Raw genomic sequence first — 26,456 nt, 5'->3', positions numbered from 1 at the left:
GACAAACATCAGATTTTCTCTATCTTAGATTTAAATGTAGATGTGAGGGGTGTAAGGAGTGTGGGGGTATGGGGGTGTGGGGTAGGTTTTTTGGGGGGTGAGGTGAACTATGAAAGAAAAGGAAGAGGTCTAAATGGAGAAGAGGCAGTAAGAGAGAGTAATGGAAGAGAATGAGAAAATATCCCATGATCGCTCAATGTGCAGAATCTAGATTTAACTATAACATTAGCCATTTAACAAGATTTGACTATGAAAATAGTGGAGCATGTGTCCTTCTTACCGGTTGGAACATCTTCTGGATATATACCCAGGAGAGGTATTGCGGGATCCTCCGGTAGTACTATATCCAATTTTTTGAAGAACCACCAAACTGATTTCCAGAGTGGTTGTACAAGTTTGCAATCCCACCAACAATGGAGGAGTGTTCCTCTTTCTCCACATCCTCGCCAGCATCTGCTGTCACCTGAATTTTTGATCTTAGCCATTCTGACTGGTGTGAGGTGGAATCTCAGGGTTGTTTTGATTTGCATTTCTCTGATGATTAAGGATGCTGAATATTTTTTCAGGACACATGCTCCACTATGTTCATAGCAGCCTTATTTATAATAGCCAGAAGCTAGAAAGAACCCAGATGCCCCTCAACAGAGAAATAGATACAGAAAATGTGGTACATTTACACAATGGAGTACTACTCAGCTATTAAAAAGAATGAATTTATGAAATTCCTAGCCAAATGGATGGACCTGGAGGGCATCATCCTGAGTGAGGTAACTCAATCACAAAAGAACTCACATGATATGTACTCACTGATAAGTGGATATTAGCCCAGAAACTTAGAATACCCAAGATTTAAGATACAATTTCCGAAACACATGAAGCTCAGGAAGAACGAAGACCAAGGTGTGGATACTTTGCCCCTTCTTGGAATTGGGAGCAAGGCACCCATGGAAGGAACTACAGAGACAAAGTTTGGAGCTGAGATGAAAGGATGCACCATCTAGAGACTGCCATACCCGAGGATCCATCCCATAATCAGCCTCCAAACACTGACACCATTGCATACACTAGCAAGATTTTGCTGAAAGGACCCTGATATATCTGTCTCTTGTGAGACTATGCTGGGGCCTAGCAAACACAGAAGTGGATGCTCACAGTCAGCTCTTGGATGGATCACAGGGCCCCCAATTGAGGAGCTGGAGGAAGTACCCAGGGAGCTGGGCGGATCTGCAACCCTATAGGTGGAACAACAATATAAACTAACCAGTACACCCACCCCCAAGAGCTCATGTCTCTAGCTGCATATGTATCAGAAGATGGCCTGGTCGGCCATCAGCGGAAAGAGAGACCCATAGGTTGTGCAGACTTTATATGCCTCAGTACAGGGCCATGCCAGGGCCAAGAGGTGGGAATGGGTGGTTGGGGGAGTGGGTGTGGGAGGGTGTGGGGGACTTTTGGGATAGCATTGGAAATGTAAATGAAATAAATACCTAATAATAATAACAATATTTGACTATATATGTGCATGTGACATGCTACAGAAGAGGGATTATTGAGGGAAATAAGAAACCAGTGAGGGGGGAAGAAGGATGTGGGAAAGTTGTGGGGGTAATATGAACAAGGTATCATGACATATTTGTATCCAACATCCATTATTTTGTGTACTAATTAAAATCCTCAACGTAGAAAAGAAGCTGATGTAGCCACAAGGTGAACTGAAGCACTGGAAGGCAACATTAAAACGCTTCTGAGGTAGATGGCCCAGGCCTGTCTCATGAGCTCATCAACTCTCAACCTCTGGATGTAGGTGGATGAGGTCAAATCCCAGACCTGTCTGGACTCTTAGTCAAGTTCTTTACACTCTTCATGTTTTGTAAAGCAGAGACAGCAGGAAAATCGCCTTCTCTTCTCTCACAGCTATGGCATACGGATAAGATGAGACAGCACACAGCATCTCTGAAACTATTTGCTGGCATAAACACAGGCTTGCCAGGTCTCCTATTACAGGAAACTCAGTTGACTGTTAGTCCCAACTATGAGCCCTCTGGAACCTCCCCTTGGTTTGTCCTGGGTCACGTTGTTGGTGGCATTGCATTCCGTGGACACCAGTACCATCCTTTAGGGGATGTTTCACCCTTGAGGCCTCCATTCCCCTACCGCTCTCTCAGCATTGCCCTGTAGCCTGGGATTCTTCCTTCCTGGTCCTCCATTATCCTGTGCCTGCTTCTCCCTCTTTGGGTGTTTCCCTAATAGATCTCTTTCTGACATCTACTTCCTGGAAGAGCTTAACTGGTACAGTCAAGTATGACTCTCCAAGTTAGTTGGCCATGGAATCATGGAATCTTTTATTCAGAAGTATTTTGTGAGACCACATTCCACTCTGGGAAATTTAAGAACATAGCCATTGCTTAGTATACCTAGAGGTCCAGGATTTTTTTTAACATGTCTATTTATTCTTTTATTTAACATTTGTGTTTATGTGTGCGCACGTGTGTATACAGCCCCATTTTTAAAATATTTGTTACAGGGAGAAGAAATGAAAACAGAAAGTTTTCAGGTTAATCCAAAATCAAATTACACACTAACCATCAAGCATAGCACATAAACTGGCTGTCTCTGAGACAGTAAATACAGTTCACTGGCATTTGGAGACATGGAGTAATCTATGAGGCTCTAAACTGTCTTTCTAACATAAGACAGTGACTTTTGTCCAGGACACTATCTGGAAGTCTGCCTGGCTCCCTTAAAGGGACATCCCCAATCAATTTCTTCTGGATGTTTTATGTTTTCGATTCCATGTTTTGCTGTCTATCTGTCTGTCTACCTGTCTTGCTATTTACTCTTTTACTTTGGCTTGCTATATAATTAAGAGACACTCTCATTCAAAGACAAAACATTAAGAAAGACTGAATTCATACCAGCTGAGAACCTGAACTGCCTTGCAGAGCCTGAGAAGAAAGTGGGGTGTGGGGAAGGCATGGATTGTGGGATGTCACTCCAGGCATCCAGTCATCCACTGGTCCATTGCCCCATCCCCTCACCAGTAAATAAAGACGGCACTCTTGCTCTGCACTGCCTTAGTTTTCTAGGTGCTAAGGAGAAAGCAATAAGAGTTAGGCATGGAATAGCCTCAGTGGTATGATAAAAGGCTGTAAGAGAGAAGCAGATGCTAAAGCAGCATTAAGGGGAAGAAAGCCCAGTTCTGCCCAACACAAGAGACTTTCAGAAGGACAGTAAAGCAGGGTACATCCCAGGCAGAGAGCACCTTGTGTGTCCAATGATTAGGAGTGGGAAGGAAAGCGCTGGCAGTGGCCGTAACAAAAAGAAATTGGTGTTAATGATGGACAGACTTTATAGATGGGTACAAGCATGGGACAGAACACTGGGACTACAGGTCAGCCAGCCGGGTGCTTGCCACACATATGTGAGCACCTGATTTTGATCCAAAGCAACAAATACAAAAGCCAGGTGTGGTAACACATGCTTGTTTCCCCATGACACTGGGAAAGTAGAGACAGGAGGACCACTGGGACTCCCTGGCTAGCCAATGTAGTCAGCTTGGAGAATTCCAGGCCACTGAGAGAACCTGTTACAGAAACCAAGGTGGACTGTGAGGGTGATATACTACCACAATACAATATGTACAGGTATGATAATGTCATAATGAAATCTATTGCTCTGCATATTATGTATATTGTTATTAATATATGCTAATAAATAATATGTGCTAATCTAAATGGTGACTGAGGAATGACACCAAAGGTTGCTTCTGACCTCTAAATGAGTGTGCACACATGTATACACACACACACACACACAGCTATGTGAGAGTCCTGTTTGGGCTGAGCCCCACCTCTGCATTAGGAGCACCACCGGAGGTCTCTGAACAGCAGGATTAGCCCAAACTAGTAGTTGCAAAGCCCTGATGGTTGCAGATAATGATGCAATCAATCAGCAGATATCTGCTACATGAGCCTGTTCACAGCAATATATGTGTGATATTGTTTTTCCCCTGGAATAAAATAACCCCATTGCATTAAAAATTATCACTATGACCCGCTTTGAAGCACATATGAGTAGTGGAAATACACATTTTCTTTTGTGACTTTATAATAAATAATAATAAAAAAGTACAACTTCAAAGAGAGCAAATAGTTCAGGGTAGGGGAGTTCTGAAATTTTCTCGCCAAGTCCCCAAGCTAAGTTTCTTTCTCTGAAAGAAGTGCAAACTCCAAATCTAAAGACTTAAGAACTTCAGGGCTCGTGTGTCATGTGACTGTTCCTCGCCCCCTTATTTTACTCCGCGCACGATATTCTTTAAGTCCTCATTTTTTAAGGACCCATGCATATTTTATGAATTGAGCCTAAATGTCTCATCATCACACATCCCAGAGACTCTCTGCCCAGGAACTGATCATTAGCGAATTCATTTTGTATGCTAGTGGTTGTCAAAGGCCGTTCTGAAGGTGTTACGTTGAGTTTTGACATTAATTGATGAACACTTAAGCTCGTCATAACTCTGCTGAGATTCGGAGCAGCAGAAATTAGAAAGATGAATCTCGGGAGATGAAAAGGAAATGTGACTCCGCAGTCATTACTGCTCAATGCCTGGGACTTCGTGACAGCCACACAGAATGCAGTAAAGGCTCCCAGCTGGTGTCACGCTGAAGGCTCCTGCGGGAGAAAAAAAAAAGAGTTATTCTCCCCCTTAGAGAGGAGCTGTTCACAGATAACAGTTGGTGGGGAGGGAGAGAGATTTTGTTCAGTGACATAGCCACTCACTGGTAAGGAGTATAGCTTCCAGCAAATAGTCCCTTACTCATGCTCCCTTAAAGAACCCCCACCAAACTCATTGGGTCACTAAAACAGGCTGGCATCAAAACAGGAGGTAGCCGGTCCAGAAGAGGAAGGAGAGAAGTAGAAATGGAGGAGACAAGAGAGGATAGTGAGAAGGAATGTGACCAAACTCCTTTACGCACACGTATCAAGAATGCACAGTGAGATGCTAGAGAAACGGGGGAGAGGTTCAGAGCACTTTTAGCTCTTGCAGAGGACCCAAGTTCAATTCCAGTGACTCCAAACTGCCTGTAACTCCAGCTCCAGGGAGATTTGACATATTTTCCTGGCCTCCATAGACACCTGCATTCACTTCACATGCCCCAACACAGACACACATGTGTACACATAATTAAAAATTAAGTAAAAAGATTATTTAAGAGAAAACAGAAAAAAAAAGTCAGATGAAATCCATTACCAAAAGCTATTAAATATACATCTTTGATATTCTGTGTATGTCAAGCAGAGCTGGCAAGATCATCAATCCAGTGTCACTGTCCTACATTCTGACACACATGAGAACTAAGCTTACCTTCTTCTGTTAACTGCTTAAAGATGCGCATCTCCAAGACAGGGAAAAACAATTTAGGTGGAAACCGTAGAGAGTTCTTATTTCTATTACTTCCAGAGGATTTGTAGAAATGGGAAGTGTCACTCTGAAGCCAAACAGACTGGAGTCGGGGTCGTCGTAGACTGCCATCAACTTTGACAAGCAAGTAGTAAGTGAAGACGCAGAACAGAGGAAGAAATAACACAGCTTTCTCTGGCAGCGATGGCACCAAAAATGCTACGGAGTTTTGCTCAACTATTTGTATTTGAAAGACTTTTCTGGGTGCTCTGGAAAGCTCCAGATTTTATAGAACATTCTAAAAAACAGGGGAAATTGTAAAAATAATAACTAAATAGGTTGGAGGTCCATTCGTATTTTAAAACTACATCTGAAAAAAAATGTCAACTCAGGTCCAAATTTCTCTGGAGTCATATGACATCCCTGGAATCAAATTCAGCCAACCCTGCTGTCTGCCTCTCTCCTTTTCTTTATGATTCAGAATCTCAACAGAGACTATTAAGATGGCTTGTGCGGCTTCCTTTAACCTACAGAGTTTACAACTGCTCAGAAGGTTTAAAGAAACATGGGGTGTTTGTGAAGACCTATCTCAGGGAAAGCAAGAAAGCAATTAGCTAAGCTTTTTGCAAACTGACTTCATTAAAATAATTAACAGCTACACCACCACGGGGCCTGACACGGTATTGGCCTCTATATACTTTCCTTTCTCATGACTATGGCAAACGGAAACGATATCATTATCTCTAATTTACAAATGAATACGCTTGGGGCTTGAAAATGTCCTTTGAATTTTCAAAGTCATTTAGCTCGTAAATCGTGTGCATGGGTTCGCATCTCAGGAAACGGGAACACAAGTGCCCAGTGTGCTATCTTCTTCCAGCTGGCTTACTCACCAAGGATGTGGGGAGAGCCCTTCCAGCTGAAGGCAGAAAGTAATTGTTCCCTTGCAGGTCAGTGGTTGGAATGTGCGTGATCCCTCTTGGCGCACATGTTTGAACACTTGGTCTCCAGCTGGTGACACAGTAAAGCTTGCCTGGGGGAAGAGGGTGCAAGAGTCAGACTGAAGTTTTGTGCTTTGCTCCTACTTCTTTTTCTTTAGTGTAGATGTAGTTCGGTTTTGGTTTTGATTTCTCATTGTTTTCTATGCAGGTTACATTTACCTAACTGAGGATCATATCCTCTCAGTAGGGATATCACTTTTCAAACTGTGTGCGATTCTAAACCTACATCTAGACCACAGTTCTTTTTAAACATTTTAGTGTTGGTGGCAGTAGAGATAGAACCCAGCCAAACTAGGCACATGTATTAATTATCACTGATCTATATCCAGCCCTATAAAATATCCACATTCTAAAGAATCTCCTCCAATATTTTTAGCGTTCCCATTGGTTGATGTCGTTGTCATTCAGTACAGGGCCAATCCTGTGTCTCTAGGTCATGTCACGCCCGTGTTCCTCACTGGACGTTCTCAACCCTCCCCGCACTTCCAGTGAGCTATTTGAATAACACAGCTGAGGTTTTCCTCCTCGTACACCCGTGCTGAACTCACGTTTTAAGTTTTTCTTCATCAGGAAGGAACCTGAGTGAGCCTGCATCTCTGACTGCGGGATCTCTCCACTGCACCCATAATGAATGAACAAGAAATTACCTTTCACATGAATGCCTTTGATATCCGTCGGTTTTGTTACTTCAGCACAACCCACCCCCTATCTACTGATTCATAAACGTGCAACTGCTCCTCTCAGAATTTGTGCTTTAATCTTTTTAATATCTCCTTGCATATTTTACTTTTTTCATTTATTTATTTATTTATTCATTTATTCGTTTTACATCCCGATCACAGCCCCCCCTCTCCTGCCAGTCCCCCCTCACACAGCCCCTCCTCATGCCCCCTGCCCTTCTCTGAGAAGGGGAAACCCCTCCACATCAACAGCCCCGGCTCCAGTTGTTAGGAGACCCAAATGAAGACCAAGCTGCACATCTGCTACATAGATGCAGGAGGCCTAGGTTCAGCCCATGCTTGCTCTTTGGTTGGTGGTTCATATATTTATAACAGACATAATTATTCTCTTTGGGGTTTTAAGACTGTCTCCGGTAACCTCCACCAAGTGCTGTGCCTTGGGTTTCTGATCCTCCCGCTATATTGTCCCAACTGTAGGGACTGAAGGTGAGTGTCCCCGTCAGCTGCTGTGTATTCTTTATAAGGACAATCCCGAAGTGGTCCAAAGAGTATGCATTTCTTCTCTAAGCAGTTAAATATTTTTACTAAATAGAAATAAGATTTTTAAAACAATGTGTTTCTCTTTGGTTATTTTTTACTTTTGGTTTTACATTTAAGTCTTTTTTCAAGCAGCATTTTCTCCAATTTTTTTCTGGGTCATGATAATTCCATTCTACATAGTCAAAGAAAAATAAAATTTCCTCTCACTCTTGGACTTCTCAAATATCCCAGACTGGCTTCAACTGGATGGTCTTCCTGCATCTACTTCCCAAGTGCTGAAATTGCAAGTGTGCTCCACTACAGGTGGCCAAAGCAAATCAAAAAGTAAGCCTTGAAAAAAAGAAACAGATATAGTAGATAACATATAAAGATATTGTGATCCCATTCAATGTTAACAAGTACTAAAATTTAATCCTAAGTGTATCAGTCAGTACTTTTCTCGTATAGAAATAATTTAAGTGAATGGACATTTTGTATAATATGTTTAAACTCATTTACCTCAAAAAATTATGAGTGTTTGTCTTAAATTTGTTTTGTGTTTTATCATGTGAATACACTAAATAAGAATAATTCTTGCTTTACTAATTTAAAGACTTAAAGTTGGTTCCATCATTTGGCTACTAAAAGTAACAGTGTAATTGGCCTTTTTCCTCTCACAGCTCTGAAAACATCAATAAATATCTCCAAAGGCCAGTTTCAAACGCTGTGCATATTATTTTCTCAGATATTACATTTTCCTCCAGAAATGCTGAGTCAACTTACATATTCCAGAACCCATCTTATGACATTCTTTCCAATTCTGATTTTTAATTACTATTTCACTTTATGTGTGTGGGTGTTTTACCTGCATGTATGTGTGTATACCACCAAAGTGCCCACAAGGCCAGACGATGGCTTCAGATGATCTCCTGAAATTAGAGTTACTGACAGTTGTAAGCCACAATGTGGGTACCGGGAGTCAAATCTGGGTCCTTAGTGAAAACAGTCAGTGCTCTTAACCACTGAGCCATCTCTCCAGTCTCTAGATGTTCTAGTTTTAATCTTAAAGACAGCAGGGCCTGGTTATAAGTTTATCCATCTTCCATAACATATTTGTTGAGAGTCATGCTTTATAAACCACCAATTTGTTCATTCTATCATATTTTGTTTGGTTGGTTTTTTCAAGACAGGGTTTCTCTGTATAGCCCTGGCTGTCCTGGAACTCACTTGTAGACCAGGCTGGCCTCGAACTCAGAAATCTGCCTGCCTCTGCCTCCCAAGTGCTGGGATTAAAGGCGTGTGCCACCACTGTCCGGCTTCATTCTATCATTTTTAATCCAAATGTTTCTTCATTGTGAGTGAGCCCTGCCCTTTGAAACCATGTCCATCCCGGGCATCAAAGTCACCTCCTCATTTAATCATTTCTCTTCTAGCTTTTTGTTTTAAAAACACACACACACAAATTATGTGGTCATGTTTGTTACTCTCTTTGTCTAACTAGTTTATTTTACCACTACTCCTCCCCCATCTTTACGTTCTTCTGCTATTTCCCTTTGCCTGAAGAAGAGCAGAATAACAGCTGCCACTCCTCTGACTTCTCCTGTCTCAACATCAGCCTGACATCTTGGTCCTACCCTCTTGTTTCTAGAATCGCCACAAAGAACCCAGAACTAACATAAGAGCTAAGTGGGTGGCTCATGCTACGGGATGAAACTAAGAATCACGGTTGCTATGGAGAAGATCCATCTTTTTCTTGGTTTACTGAAAACCATGAAGCTGATTTTCTGTAGTCCCTCACTAAGTAGATGAGAAGAAATTTCTTCTCTCTGCCACCTCCAGACTTGTGGTATTCAGGTCCTGGAGAAGGTTTGTAGAACTATCATGTCACTGGAGAGCCAGGGCTCACTGCAGGGTAGGTGGGATGGAGTACTGAGCAAACTACATCAGTTTTGGGTGAGCATCAGGTGGTCTGCAGCCCAAGTTCTTATTGATTGGTTGGTCCTCAGCAGACGGTGAAAAGGACATAACTTGATTATTGATGGTTTTTTTAAAGCCTTCTTGGCCTCCAAAATGCATGCTCATCTGACTCTGATTCTTCCTTGTGGTGGTTAATATTGACCGCCAACTTAACGTCCTGCCATGTAGGTGTGGGGGGTTCTAAATCAGGTTGACTCAATTAGGAAGGTCCATCGTAATGGTGGACCACTCTTATGGGCTGACTTCGTGACTCAACCAAAAAGAGAAAAGAAGCTGGAAGCCAGCATTCATCTCCCTCTGCCTCCTGCTCCTGGATCCAATATGGTCAGCTGCCTTCCATCTATCTATGCTGTCTTGAACGCCCTGCCATCGTGTACTGTACCCTTGGTCAATGAGACACAATGACCTCTTTAAGCTGCCTGTGTAAAGAATTTTGTCATGGCAATGAAAACCATAATGAGTGCACACCCTTTGTCTCCTTTCCCTGTCTGAAGTATCTTTCCCCTAGTGTGGGTATAAGAAAAGCAAAGGTTTAAATACTTCATGATATACAATAAACCAACCCTATCTCGCACAATCCACAGACAGCCAACACATGCAGAGGGTTGACTGTACTTTCCAAGAGATTACTTCAATGAATGCAAAACCCATAAAGCAGGGGCCTCTTAACTTTTGATGAACCTGGTTCTATTAACAAAACGTTTGAGTACATACCACTAGTACTTCTTTAAAATTGCTAAATTATATGTTTCTCTACACAGTAATTGTTTTGATTTGCTTGATTTTATGAGTAGGGAGTGTTCTTTGGTTTGAACATTGGCATGTTAGGAGCAGGGAGAAAAGGACAAGGAAAGAGGAAGGAAAAAGGCAAAGAAGGCAAAGTAGGTCAGAGGGAAAGAAGATGTGTAATGGTGTGTCAACAACTGAATCCTGAGTAGTAGAGGCATGACAGTGGTGAGTAATATGGCAGATGTCTACTTACAACCTAAATGCGCAAAATATGTAAGCATTTCTTTAGTGTTGCCTAAACCATGTTTTGGCCAAATTTGACATAATATCCCATGAAACATTTCTTCAAACTCAGGAACTGTTACAAGTATCTTGAAAGTCAAATGAGGGCTTTGACAGCTTTCTCTCATTGATACCTCCTATCATGGTCCCCTAGCATCCCACGTGTTCAAGGCCTGGACACTGGTATGTATCCCTGTTCCAAAGCATTAAGAGGTGGAGCCAGAGGCTGAAGAGACAGCTCAATGGTCAAAAGTACATATTCCCTTGCAGACGAGCTGAGTTCAGGTCCCAGCTCCCATATTGGATGACCCATAACTGTTTGTAACTCTAGATTGAGGAGGATCTGATCACTCTAGCCTCTACACTGACAGGTACACACACAGAGCCACAAACACAGAAACACAAGATAATAATAAATAATGAGGAGGAGAAGAGGAGGAGGAGGGGAAGGAGGGGGAGGGGGAGGAAGGAGAAGTATGACCAAGAGAAGAAGAGGAAGGTAAATCATGAAGGTGTGCCCATAAGGAGGGTAGTAGAACCCCAGCCCTTCCTCTTCTCCCTTCCAGCTGCCACAAGGTGAGTAGTGTCACATATCTCACTCTCTGTCATGGTGGACAACTTTACTACAGACTTAAAAATGACAGAACCCACTGAGCATGGACCAAAATCTCTGAGCTTTAAGTCAAAGCAAACTTCTTTTATATTATTTCGGGTACAATGTCTGGTGTGGCTTCTGTGTGGCTTACATTAAATCATAGCAAGAACTGTCACTGGGAGCCCTGGTCATAGTATAGACGCTGTGGTGGCCCTTCCCACAGCTGAATTTTACAGTGTGTGATTTCACTCTTTGAAGAAGGAGGACCCTGGCTCCTCCTCCCTGACTGACTTTATTCTGTCTTTTGTCTTGCTTTTAATTTATTCCAGAAACATTATTATGACTCACATTCATCATCGCAGAATGCCTGGTTCCTATGCATTTTTGGTCTCCTGATCTCGTCCCAGTAACATATCTCATGTCTAATTAGTTTGGGATATTTCAATAGCGGATGATAGTCTGGCTCAGACTAATTATGGCTGTTAATGCGAGATAATGACAGAGTGGTAATAAAAAGACCGCGTCCCTTTTCATATCTGGAGTTTACTATAAGCTCCTCTGGAGCTCAAAGAGGATCATGTTTTCATTGCTCATCCCTGTGACTAAAGGAAATGTCAGAAATCACATTTCAGGACACCATTAATATATCTTTGCCCAGCTGGCTGTGTGGGCTTTCAGATTGCAAATCTAATCTGCTCTGCAAGCATCTCTACCTAAGTCTTGGCTTTATCCCCAGATTAAATACTGAATCCCATTTTACTGTCTAATTTCTTTGGATGGACCAGCAGCAGTATTGCAAAATACAGACTTTTTTTTTTTAGTTGAGGACTTCAGAAGACATGGGTGCCTGTTGTTGTTTATAGTAAGTTAGGTAGGGAATTTTTTAAAATTAATATCTACCCAACGTTCATAGATATTTCCAAGGCTATGGGAGGGGAAACTTAAGCAGTAAGTGGATTAAGAAGGAGCAAAGAGATTGGATATTGTTTTTGTTGCTATTGTTTCATTTTTTAACGTGTGGGTGTGTGTGTGTGTACTTGTGCATGTGTGTGCACATGTGTGCACGTGTCTGAAGGCCAGAAGTCCACACTGGATGTTCTCTATCTTAGGTTTGGTTTGTTTGTTTGTTTGTTTGTTTGTTTGTTTGTTTGTTTGTTTGAGAGAGTCTCTCATTGGACTAAGAACGTACCAGTGGCTAGATTGGTTAGTCAGCAGCTCTGGAAGTCTGCCTCTGCTCCTGCAGCACTGGAAACACAAACTCAGCCTCTCAGGCTTTCAGAACGAGCATGCTAATAACGGCGCCATCTCCTCGGCACTAAGATTGGGAATTCTTTATTGTTCAACTTAAAACCAAAAAGATCCACAAAACGAATCACTAAGAATATCTAAGCCCAGAAACAAGGAGAGTAAGATGGCCAACTTGTCTGGGAAATGCCAACTGTAGCAACAGAAGAGACCGATTAGAGAGGAGCAAAGGTCACTGTCCACCCAGACTACACTGTGTCCCCACAGAACGAAACAGCCTTAGCATATACTTCTCAATCTGTAGATGATATGCAAATGGGAACGGATGCCAAGGTCTAAAATAGTCTGTTGTTATGGTTTCTTATGAGAAATAAAGACTGAGAAATGAGAACTGAATTTAGCAGACTAAAAATGGAAAATCACCAAGACTTTAAATAAGTAAGATCCAGGCTCCACTACCACACATCACTCATGTAGCTCTGGAAGAAAGAACAAAGACCCTGAGAATATAGTGTAGAGGATGATTAAAAGCTATACCCCCAGGACTGAGAAGAAATCTCCATGGGTAAACTGAGTTCCAATCCCCAGCACCCTGTATAAAAACTAGACACAAATGCATGTACCTGTAATCTGTGCATTGGGAGACCAAGAGACAGGAAGGCATGTGGCTCTTTCAGATCACTGGCCAGCCAGCCTATCCTTAATGACAAGCTTCCCGTTCAAGAAAACATACTGCCTCCAAAACTGAGGAAGACACCTAGCATCCTTCTCTGGTCTCTGCATGCATATGACATAGGTACACATACCTGTACATGCATGTGCATGCAACACAGAAAGAAGGGTAGGGAAGCAGCTGAGCTTCATAAGTGTAGAGCCTCAGTATTTAAAAGATACATCCAATTTAAGCCATCTGGGGCCAAACATTGAGAATCTATCTCAAAATAACTAAATAAATAGGGGAATTACTAAGTGAAACCCTAGTCAGTGTCCCCACGTTTTTAAAAGCAAGTACCACTTTTCTACTTCTTCTAATTCTAAATCCAGGCCTGTGACTCTCCACCTGAGCTTTAAACCTAACTCTAATCATAGGCTAAAAAAATACAAAAGAAAATTTCAAGTTACTATTGAGGTCCTGTTCTTAAGAGCACGCTCCCTAGTTAAATAATCACAGGAACAAGAAAACTTGACTGACTGACAACTAGTCTGGTGGGTTTTGAGAAGTTAACAGTACTTACTAGCTAAGCTTTCTATTGTAGTTACTATTCTGTTGCCATGAAAAAAAAAATGACCAAGGCAACTTATAGAAGAAGCATTTAACTGGGGACTTGATCACAGCTTCAGAGAGTTGGTCCATTCTCATCACAGTAGAGAACATGGTGGAAGGCAAACAGGCATTGCACTGCAGCAGGAGCTGAGAGCTCACATCTGATCCAAACGTGGCAGGCAGAGAAAGATTTAGCATGGCACAGGGTTTTGAAACCTCAAAAACCTACACCCAGGGGTATACTTCCTCCTACAAGACCAAATCTACTCTAACAAGGCCACACCTCCTACTCCTTCCTAAACAGTTCCACTGAGGACCAACCATCCAAACATATAAGCCTATGAGGGTCATTCATATTCAAACCACCACATTGTCATTCTTTGTCTCTATGTACATATGTATATGTATGCTTGGATTGGGATGGGATGGAGCCACACCAGTGGCAAATGTCAGGTGTCATCTTCACCTCTCGTTTTTAATTATTATTATTATATCTGTGTGTGCATGTATGCATGTGTGCCTGCAAGTGTGGTGCGTGTGTGTGTGTGTGTGTGTGTGTGTTCATGTGTGGCCTTGTGGGAGTAATTTTCTCCTTATTCTATGTGGGTCCTAAGGATCAAGGCTTGTCACAAACACTTTACCCATTGAGCCATGTCACCAGCCCTCCACCTTATTGTTTGAAACAGGCCCTTCTTGCTGATTCTAGAACTTACTGATTCAGCTACACTGGCTGCCCAACAAGCCCCTTTGATCCTCCTGTCTCTGCCCTCCCAGCAAGAGGAATTGAACTTCGGTCCTTATGCTTGCCTGATAATCACTTTACTAACTGATCTATCTCCCCAGCCCACTGAGCTTTCTTGTGGGAGGGAGCTAGGGGGTTACATCACAGATTAAAATAAAAGCAAAGCAAAGTCAGCTTGCCATCCTGCAGGGTGTCCATGACTACTGACCAATAGTCTTGGACAGCAGCTGAATGCTTAACTCTGTGTCTTGCTGACCATTTACTCTCTGCTTCTCCATCAAACATATGCTCAGGGCAGCAGAACCACAGCTCAAAGACACCATGTTGAAGTCAGTCAATATTTCCACTTCCCTTCTCCTAAAACCAGAGGTGTGCAGCGTGTTCTCTTCCTTCGTATTTCTTGAGTCACAGAAATTGTGTAGATTCTGTCTAAAAGGGAAGGTATATCCAAAATTTGTATATCTACAGAGACTTCGTTTCTCAATCCCACCACATCCTCATCTGGACAATTACGCTTATAAAGTGTGACCCACACAGTTGGTAACAGGGTCAGCATGAATGAGAAGAGGGAGATTAACTCTCCTGGGTTAGGGTCAAAGGACATCTATGGAGCTTTATCTGTGAGCTAATAAACAGCACCTGCCTTTGCTCTCGTTCCATGTGGCTTGTGTGATGGAGAAAGTTTGAATGAAGTTCAAGGAAGGATACAGTGCAGTTTGGGTTGGAAACTTCACAAGTCTTTCTATGATAGGTGTGGGCTCTCCTTTCCATCTCCAAGGGGAATAATTACACGATTTCTACTTTCTGCTCACCTGCCTCCCCCTGTCAGATTTGGCATCTCTATTGCAAGATAATTGCCTCCTGGAATATTCAATTAGCTTTTAATTAAATATTGCTCATTAATATAACTGCAAGACAATAAAACATATGTCATTTGATTAGCCAAAAATTCAAATATAAATTACATTCATTTTTATGCCAACATGCACTTTACCTAATGACACATTTGTCACCCTGCTATAAAAAGATTGTGTGTGATCTTATTTTCTTTTAAAGATGTTTTTTAATAAGCCTACAAGCCAAGTTTTAAAATTAACCTGACAGTGCCTATTCTTTTCCTTATCTTTATAATCACTGTTTAAAAAACGAAAGTTAAACACAACAGAACTTCTTCATAACAGCAAGTATTTGGATGTCAGCTTGCTCTTCAATCGTATTTTCTTAAACTTTATTATAAAAACTTGCAAATTAAAACCATCATGCACTGAAATTAATTGGGCTCAAATTCGATACATATCAATGGCTTTCCAAAGAGTTAGAACAGTCACTCTGAAGCCTGAAGCCGTAGATCTTCACATTGGATTTTACACATTCACTGACAAAAGTAGTTTATGCATGCACTCAGTTTTAGATAGTTATTTTGTGTAGAAATTCTGTTGTTATCATATGTATTAGGAGACAGCTACTTTGTAACATATTGTTCTGACTAGGAATACATAGAGCTAGAGAAACCTTTGAAAATACACAAGTAACAATGTGTTGATGTATTCAAGCCCAGTTCTCTTTTCAGGAGAAACTTTTCCTTTTTCTTGAGTTTTTACAAACTAAAATTATAGCACATATGGCCATAGTTAATCCTGTTGGGTTGTTTTTTTTTTAATTTACAGTTGTATTGTAACCTTTTCATATCATTTGCTATTTGGCAAATTTTAAAATCTAAAACACTATGTATTACATTTAAGACACTATATTTTACACTATCATTTCCTTTATGGTATGAGGATATTAGGTTTTCCCCTCAGCTTATTTACCAATACAGGTAAAAGGGGAACATATTTATGCAGAGTTCTTGACCACATCTCTAATTACTGCCTTCAGGCATATTTGTAGGAAAAGAATTGCTGCATGAGAAGCTCAGAGAAAATACTTGTAGTCTCCCATGTCTGTATCCTCACAGAGCAGAACAAGACTGCCACAAGTAATCTGGGGTCTTTAAAGACCCTGAGCATGAGGCTCCATGGTGGATCGGGGTAATTACTATGGCCAAGCTCCAGTCCCCTGAGGGTTCAGCGAACCACACCCATCTGGGCTCACTCAGCCCTGGATGTAAAATCACTAGGGCATCCCCTGGTGTACTGCCAACACACACATCCCAAAGAGCTGTGGCTGCTGCATAAAGCCTCTGCATCTATATGTAAGTTGGGCAGATGAGCCCTAACCTTCAGGGTTGCCCACACATTCTGAATAAAATGCAAAGCCACTGGGTGGAACAACATGACCTTCTGCAAGCTAACTTCCTTTCTTCTCTAACTTCATCTCAGTTGTTCTCAACCTGCTGCTCAAACACAACCTCACTATATGCACAACAGCCACCTTTGTGTTCCGTGAAAATGCCAGATAGATGCTGGCTTCCCACCTGTGAACTCTGTGTTCTGTCCTCTAGGTAGAGGCCTATGGAGGAGAGTCTGAGCACTCTCTAAGCAGAGGCCTGTGAAGGAAATTCTGCGCACTCTCTCAGAATCTTTGCTCAAACATCATCTTCCCAGTGATGTCTTTCCACAAACATGGATGATTCTGACTTCTTCCCTGGTATGTCACCACACCTAAAACAGATTCCGGGTGTCCAAGAGGCAGGATTTGGTGCTAGGCGCTGTCTGTGGACCAGCTCCCCAAATCAAGAGGAAAACAAACCCAAATTTTCTACAACTCCCAGTATCCATGATGTGGGCAGTCTTAACGTGGCCAGTTTCCACCCACATGTCTGATCTGGGAGCTGATTTTTCACAAGCACCCTCACTCTCCTGAACCACTGAGATTCATCTCCAGCTATGTGTTAGAAGACATATAAATGGTATAGAATATGAAATTCTAAATGAAAGGAAGTAGCCTTTTAGATAGACAACTGTAGGAACCAGCTCCCCTCAAACCCTCAGTGATGGGAACATTAAAGGATGTTTTAGAGGAAGAATCCACAGAGGCTTCAGAGAGGAGAGAGATCATGGCAGTGCAGAAATTAATAAAGCGCTTTGTCAAACATGACTAATGGTCCAACATAAAACTGCAAAATACCTGCCCCTAAAAGCATTGCAGGTGTGGCTGTTGTGGTTAGTAGGTGGCAGGGAAGAGAGATGCTATGTCTAAACTCAGTATTCTGACCTATGAACATCAAATTAGTGACCTAACATTTCCTGAAAACAGACAGGCTGAGATGACCATCACTCCCAGCGCCAGACAGTCACAGTTGGGCTCCCAGGACAGGGAGCAAACTGAAGACTAGAAGAACCCCACCTGAGACTGTGGCCTTGGGCAGGAGACAAATGACCCTGGCAAGGGGCCACTTGGGCTGGCCAGGCTAGAAGTAAGCCCATGACAACCACCAGGCCAGTTCCATGGAGTTTGAACAGGGAGCTAGCCTGAAATGACCACCAGTCCGGTGTCACACTGGCCTGGGGGAGCAGACCATGGCCAAGATGACCCCTGCCCAATGCCGTAATGCACAAGTGGGGCATAGCACTCCTGAGGTCTCTCCAGACACTCAGAGACCCCAGGCACCACTAAGAGGAACAAGTCAGTGGTGGAGAAATGAAAGAGAAAGAGAAACAGAAGGATGAGGGCACAATGAAGAGAGGCAAAGCTGGAGAGTAAAGGGTAGGAAGGTACAGCCTGATGTGAGTGGCTGGTGAGGCCACCTGGGACCATGGAGGGGTCCTGGCCTGTGCTGCCACCAGGAGCCTTATCTATATCAATGGCCCTGCAGCAGCAGAGCTGTTACCATTAAAAGCCAGGTGGATGTCCCTGGTCTGGCCTGTCACCGTGGACATGGTGATATCTGAGAGCTGTGCAGAATTGGCCCCACACCTCACCTGAGCATCTTGGGGGAGCTGGCCCTGGGGACATGAGAACAGGAAAGCTGAACCCAGCCTTCTCTAGCTACAGTAGTCAGGAAAGCAGACCCCGCACATTGTAGGAGTTGTGGTTGAGCCAGCCCCAGGGATATGAGTGTGGGAGAGTTGGCTCTACCACTTGTCTCTCGTGCAATGTTGTATTCATAGGAGAGATGCCCTCCTCCCCTGCTGTCCCTCACTATCTGCAGCAGGCATGAGCCCTGGCCCTGGAGACATGAGAATAACAGAGACGGCCCTGCCCCTCACCAGCTGCCTGGGGAGAGTAGCCCTGCACCTCACCTGAGCAGCACAATAGCGCTGCTGACCCTGGGGGCAGCAGGGACACAGGAAAGCCAGCCATGAGGATGTAAACATAAAAAAGCTGGCCCAGCTCCTTCTCTGCTGTGAAGTGACATGGTGGAGGGAGAGAAGCCCCACTCAGCACCCCTTGCCACCTACAGAAGACAGAAGAACTGTCCCTGAGTTCATCAGAGCAGGGGAACTGGCCCTGTCCCTCATCTGTGCAGCCCTCGAGGAAATATTAAACAAACACTCTACCCCTTAGCTATTTTCCCAGGCCCAAGTTAAATGTTTTAATGCTTAAAAATATGACTCTACAGCTCCAGAAAACAGAAAGAAGAAGGTTACCCTGCCAGAAGGTGATATTATCCTTGTCCTATTTAAAAAGTGGTTAGTGTCTCCATTTCTTCCCTGTTATTGTGAGTAAAAGTAAGCAAACAAAATACTTTGACAAGGTGGCTGAAGAGAGGCTCAGAGAGCATACGGCTTTTGCAGTGAACCCAAGTTCAGTCCCAACACTCACAGTCACCTGTAAGGGCAGTGCCAGAGAATGATGGATGATGTCCTCTTCTGGTCTCCATAGGCACCTGTACTCATGTGTATACATACATACATACATACATATACACACACAAACACACACACACACACACGCACATAATTTTAAAATATTTTAAACTTTTTAAAATAATAAAATTAAAAAAAAAAATCTGACAAAAACAACTAGAAGGAGAAAGGTTTATTTTGGCCATAACTCCAGGTCACCGTTCATCATGGTGAGACCTTAGCAATGAACTGTAGGCTAGCATTAAGTCTACTCTCACCAATTTGTGCAGCCAGGATCTCTGCTCACAATTAACATGGCTCTTCTCACAGCAGCTGAAGCGAACACAGATCGTCCCCCACAGTCACACTTCCCTAGGTGCTTTGAGCGCCCGACAAATCGACAAGTAACAAGCACGGAGAGATATGAAGAAAGTCTAAGAATAGCCACTGAAAGTCTAAAGCTTACAATCCCTGGCTTCCAAACACCCACAGTAAAAAACGGGAAGAGTGCGGAACGTGAGACTTTCCAACACACAAGGGTAACAAAGCAAGGGGAAGGAACCATCACAATAAAGCAGGAGAGCCTGGTGTGGTAGTGTGATCTCACGATCTCACTACTGGGGAGACGGAGGTAGGAAGGTTTCAGGCCAGCCTGGCCTACCTACAAAATGAGGCTTTGTTTCAAAGAGGAAGTATGGGAATAATTTAGAATGCATGCAGGAAGGTCAAATGTTTCTCTTAAACACAAGTTTTGTCTACAAAACGTGCCTACATGAGAACAAGGCATGGAAGAGGGAAAGCTATATGGGCTCTGTGTGGGGAAGGTTACAAATGGGTGCTAGGGAGATAGCTTAAGGGCTAAGAGAACATGCTATGCAAGAACTGGGTTCAAATCCTCAAAATCTGTGCAAAATCCCATGTGGCCCCTGCAACCCCAACACTGGTGGATGAGAGGCAAGAGGATCCAAGGTTTCCTGGGCTCCTAGCTTCGATCCAATAAGAGATTCTTTCAAGAGAACAAGGCAGAGAGTGCCAGAGTAGTTCACCTCACCTTCTCTTGCCTCTGTGCACTGGCATAAACACGAACACACATAAATCCATGTACCCATACACCACACATTCTCACTTACACCCCAAAATAACTGTTAACATGACAAATTGAACATATGAATTTATTTATGATCTATTTCAAAATCCCTATGAAAATAGCAGTTTAAATGTACAAAAATAAAGATGACAAAAGAGACGGTAGTTATGACATTTCACAAAGGAACTCGCACAATATGTACTCACTGATAAGTGGATATTAGCCCAGAAACTTAGGATACCCAAGATATAAGATACAATTTGCTAAACACATGAAATTCAAGAAGAACAAAGACCAAAGTGTGGACACTTTGCCCCTTCTTAGAATTGGGAACAAAACACCCATGGAAGGAGTCACAGAGACAAAATTTGGAGCTGTGACGAAAGGATGGACCATCTAGTGATTTCCATATGCAGGGATCCATCCCATAATCAGCTTCCAAACGCTAACACCATTGCATACTAGCAAGATTTTGCTGAAAGGACCCAGATATAGCTGTCTCTTGTGAGACTATGCCGGGGCCTAGCAAACACAGAAGTGGATGATCACAGTCAGCTATTGGATGGATCTCACGGCCCCCAATGGAGGAGCTAGAGAAATTACCCAAGGAGCTAAAGGGATCTGCAACCCTATAGGTGGAACAACATTATGAACTAACCAGCTCTTGTCTCTAGCTGCATATGTATCAAAAGATGGCCTAGTCGGCCATCTCTAGAAAGAGAGGCCCATTGGACTTGCAAACTTTATATGCCCCAGTACAGGGGAACCCCAGGGTCAAAAAGGGGGAGTGGGTGGGTAGGGGATTCGGGGGTGGGTATGGGGGACTTTTGAGATAGCATTGAAAATGTAAATGAGGAAAATACCTAATAAAAAAATAAATTAAAAAAAACTGCACCGAAAGTGGATTCTTGGTAATTGACTTAAGTGGTAGAGAAGAAGACAGAAAAGAAACAGGCCTTATCCCAGTGGCTCAGAGGCTTGGGGTAGGTGAGACTGGGGATCTCTGGTATGGGCAAAATCATGAAAACTTAGTAAAATCAGAAAGATTTGTAGAAAGTGCTTAAGAAACCTTCCCCGGTCACTCAGCGTGGTTATTTTGAAGGTTTTATGAGCAAACTAAGGAAAGCACACAGAGAGCTGCCAGGGGTAAGAACTCGACTCCGCGGTTTGCCGCGACTCCACAGTGGGAGGGAAGCTAGTCTGTAAGTCTAGTATGGTTTGGGGCTTCCTTTTTCTTATGTGAAGGGCTGGGAAGATGTCGTGGTCGGTAAAGTGCTTGCCACGTAAGCACGAAGGCCTGGGTTTGGATCCCTAGCATGGCAGCCCTTGTCTGTGATCCACGGCTGGAGCATTAGAGAAAGCCGCCTCTCTCCTTTCTACCCTGGAGCTCTCTGATGAAGCAGCCTAGCCAAATCATTAAGGGGGCCTGTCTGAAAACTAAGCTGGAAGGCCATTGGGGAAGATACCCAGTGCTGCTCTGTGAGCTCTCTGCGTAGGCATACCTACAACACACACACACACGCATGCACACACATGCACACACACACACACTGGAGTATAAATATAAACATACTATGGAGATAGAGATTAATAGCAAGAGTCATCTGTAAGAATTTAAACTTGTTTCACATGGGTAGAGGGTAGAGGGTAGAAGGTAGGGTTGCCTGTAAAAGTGACTTTTATTTTCCTGTAGTAATTGTGGTGTCCAAGGCTTGCTGCCTTCATCTGCTAACCTGGGCCTAGTCCTGAAGGTTTCTATCCTCCAAACAATCTACTCTAGACCCAGAATGTTTTCTGTCTCTGAGGATGAACCTAGCATCTCCCTCAGCCTCTCCTGAATTGCTCTGCTTGGCCTCATGCTAACTTTGGCAATATGTTATAAATTCCTGGCTCCTTCTTAGTCTCTGGCTCATTCTGTCTTCACTTGTGTCTAGCTCGTTCTCTTTTCAACCTGTCTTTGTGAAACTGCCCCCTTCCTTTCTCTCTCTCTCTCTCTCTCTCTCTCTCTCTCTCTCTCTCTCTCTCTCTCTCTCTCTCTCTCTCTCTCTCTCTGCTGCTCTCTAAAGTAGCTTCCCTTTCCTCTCTCTCCTCCTGAGAGTTGAGCATATCCTATCTCTGACTCCTGATGTCAAATCTTTTTCTAATTCGGCACTTTGTCTGCACCTCAATTAGACATCACTTTCTTTCCACAAACTACCTTTATCTTCATTGGTTGTGATCAAAGGTGTGTACTAGGGGCGTGTCTGTATTCCAGCCAGAAAAATTAAAGATGTATGTTAAGGGCTGACCCACACCACAACTAGAAACAGAATTTTTTCAGTAAATAACACAATCTTTGAGTTTACAACAGTCTTAATAAGAAGTCTCATAGAATACTTGATTCCATGATTTTAATAAAAATTAAAACATAGAGAAACTAAAAGGCAGGGAGAGTGGCAGTTCCACTGAGGAGTAACCAGGAGAGTTGGCTCAGCAGTGCAAGGAGCTTCTGCTCACACTGTCACACCAGAAAGCCTGTCCGGCGTTCCATCTTCATGGTTCTCAGTAAACAACCTGGATGATCTCCTGTTTCAGTAACTGCATCACTGACACCCAGAGTCAGCACAGACCCTGGAGGCTTAGGGCTCTGCCTCACGAACTAGCCCCAATCTCGGATGAAATTCCTAAGTTCAGTCACCATTGTGTAGCTTTTCATGAGGAAATATGAACATAAGTCTATTCACCTCAGATCTGGCTCTGACAGCAAACCAAAGACTCTCCCCAGGTCCAACTCAGAGAAACCCTGAGTTCACTGAGGTTACTTCCAGGAGCATGGGTCAGGGGTTCTCACTGTAATGTGATTCAAAAGCCGCTCCATTGCCAACATTCCCACCTGGGCCTGTGGGCAACTCCAAGGCTGCATCCCTGCAACTCCTTGTCCAGTTTGTAGATAGCTACATAGAAAAGTCTCCGAGGCAAGGGTTACTTATGTCATAACCTTGGGGAAGGGCACTAGAAACCAAGCCTTCTCGATGCATCAGCTTCCTGGGTCTTCTGGGTCTCCTCTGTCCCACATCTGCAAGGAGAAAATGTTTCAATTTGGGGAAAATCATTAATGCAACCACACCTATCTGAGTATCCAGGTATCAAGTCAGGGGGCCCCAAAACTCCCTCTTTGGTTTCCAGAATTTGCTAGAAAAGCTGAGAAAACTTAAGAAAATACTTTCCTCGCTTTTTATGAAGATTACAACTCAGAAAGAGCCATGTGGACAAACCCGTTTGTATCTAACACATTGTACTACATAGATTCCCATCCCCATCTAGTCAAACAACTTCAGGTAATGGAAGAAGAAAGGCTGTCCCTTCTATTTAACGAGAACTTAAAACTCTGAACAAGGCAAGAATAACATACAAAAAATTGTGTAGGTGAATTTCAACACATAGATGGAAGAACTTAAAATAAAACCTTGTATGAATTACATAAGGAAAAAGCTCAAGGTCGAGAATGTCCAAGAAAAGCAGGTGTGGGGGCACACGCCTGGAATCTGGCACTGGGGGAGTTGTGGGGAGTGTTTAAGGCAAAGGGGTCACAAGTTCAAGACCAGCCTTGGACACACTACTGGACTGTCTCAAAAGATAGGGGGCAAAATAAAGAAACAAATCGAAATAGTATCCATGGGAAAGGGAGAGATGTTTTCTCCAGCTCTCTTTCAGAGACTCTTTTCAGTGATGTAGCTGCTGGCAAGAGGCTCATGCCCTCGGTCATGCTTCTGTGACCCTCATGAGACTCACTGGATCGTAGAGGGCTCGTCAAAGCAAAAGGGACTAATTAGCCAGTTAGGAAGAAAGGGCTCAGAAGGAGTGAAGGCATGGGAGAGTGGTAAGGGCAAATATGACCAAAACACTCTATGAAACATGCGTGAAAATGCCAGAATGGGACCTAGTATTATATATAATTAATATCTTCTAATAAAAATATTTTCCAGCAATATCCAAGATAATTTGAAAGAAATGAGAGATCGTAACTTGCTCTATCAAATTTTAAAGCTTATTTCAGGGAGAGTAACTGGGGTGAAAATTATCAAAATATATCATATATATCGTATGAAATTTTGGAGGGATACAAAGGTTAAGTTTTAGAAGCTCATTGAAGGGTGTGGGGATGGGATTGAGAGACACTGGTGCAAGAAGAGGCCAGCAACAGGCTGAACAGATGCTGCAGACACTCAGGCAACATCACTCATCCAAGCAGCAAGCATCGGCCCATCACTTTGATAGTGAAAAAGCCTTGCCTGCCCACCTTTTTAACTAGATCTCATTCCTGATTGATTCCTACTCAAAAATAGATGCTAAATTGTCTAAGAGGTAAATATGGAAAACAGAGCTTTAAAATCGTGTGAGAAAATATTACTTTGTTGAAGACTCTCTTAAGGGGTATATTTAAAAAAAAATTGAGGCAAGTTTTGATAATTTGCCCAGGCTGTTTTGGACCTGTAGTCCTGGAAGACCCTAGACTCTTTGGAATTACAAGTATGACCACCATCACTTGTCCAGCTTAGACAAGTGTGGTGTGTTTGGCTTTCAAGAATGGGTGTATGGTATACACATATGGATACATGTCCGCCTGACAGCTGGCAGTCTGCCTCTATTGATCTCTGCCTCTTTTTTTGAAACAGAGTTGTGCATTGAGCCTGGAGTTAGGTCCTTGTATCACCGGCTAGTCGGTGAGCTTCAAGGCTCTATCCTGTGAGCAGGGTGAATGCAGACATATGCCATCCTGTTCAGCTTTAGATGTGAGTGCTGGAAAAAATGCAAACCTCTGTCCTCCTGTTTGCTCAGCATTTCACTAGCTGTCCCATCTCCCCAGCTCTGTTAAAAAAATATATTCTTAAACAAAAGGCTAAAAGCCACAAGCAAACCAGTTCAAGTAAATATTGATAAATGTTACTGCCCTGAAATGCAAAGCATAAACCATCACATAAAAGTTAAAAATACCTCCAGCCTGGAAGAAGATATCTGTGGTGATAAAGATAACAAAAACATAGATGTGGGAAATATAAAATACCAAAAAATTGGCTTTGAAAAAAAATCTAGCAGAAATATCAAAAATAATATAAAGAGGGGGGAAAATCACATTCCAGGACCAGAAAGATGGATTATTGGGTTTCGAATTCTTGCTGCACAATTTTGATGAGCAGAAATCAGAGCTCAGCACCTGACCTAACAAGCTGGGTATTCCAGGCATGCCTGTAATTGCATATGGGCAGAGACAGGAGGATCACTCTGGACGGTTGGTTTCCAGCCTGGCTGGGAAAGCAAGAGCCCCAGTCTGAGAGAGACCCTGCCCCAGAGGCAGTGGGTGCTAGAGAAGGACCATCCTCTAGACTCCACAATCACACAGAACCACATGCTGGCACATACATGTGAGATTAGACTCACACAGACACAGAAACAGACAGATGATAACTAACTAATTTTTAAATTATACATGAGGAAATAAGAATGGCTGTTAAGCCTATGAGTCAGCTTTTGCTCTTCTCAGTCACGGGACACGTACAAATGACAATAGTACATCCACATGTCAGACTGGTGGGAATTTCCGTTAGTGACTCCAGGCATCAGTGAGAATATGGACCAACAGCTTAAACACTGCAGGCGGGACAGCGGGTTTGAACAAGCACTTTGGAAGGTGATTTATTGGCATCCGTGAAGCTGAGCGTGAGTACAGCCACCACCCAGCAGAGGCACTTCTAGATAAACACCCTCATTTGTTAAGCAGGCCAGTTTAGCTCTCTTCTGCTATCCTCTCTGGGCTCTTCTAGAAAAGGCAAAGGGAACGTCAGCTTCTTAAATCAAAACTACACCCTGTTGGCCCTTTTAGGAAAGGCAAAGAAAACCCCAGGTTGTTAAATCTAAAGTACATTGAGGTAGGTCACAGTATTTCTTATATAAATGGAAAAACAACTTCCCCGGAATTGTGTCATTGACTTACAGGAGAAGTAATTGTGTCTTAAAATAGCATTGCAACAGTCATTTACTAACATTGTAACAACCATTTTCTAACCAAACACAAATTTCATTGTAGTAGGAACATACTGTTAGGGCCAGCAAGGTGGCTCAGTGGGTAAAGACACTAGCAACCAAATCTAATGACTTAAATTCAGTTCCCGGGACCTCCTACAAGGTATGCTGCTGTGCATGTACACACACACACACACACACACA

At 42.9% G+C, this 26,456-nt stretch overlaps 1 pseudogene; it reads left to right on the top strand.

Annotated features, from left to right (window-relative positions):
• Positions 1-17,503: 17,503 nt before the first annotated feature.
• On the top strand, positions 17,504-17,621 carry LOC115031420 (small nucleolar RNA SNORA17; annotated as a pseudogene).
• The last annotated feature ends 8,835 nt before the right edge of the window (positions 17,622-26,456 follow it).

This window comes from Mus caroli, unplaced genomic scaffold (assembly GCF_978045245.1).
Source record: "Mus caroli unplaced genomic scaffold, Mus_caroli_1 scaffold_7, whole genome shotgun sequence".
NCBI classification, from domain to species: domain Eukaryota; kingdom Metazoa; phylum Chordata; class Mammalia; order Rodentia; family Muridae; genus Mus; species Mus caroli.
Note: the sequence above shows the minus strand (reverse complement) of the source record. Positions and strands in the feature narration are given on the sequence as shown.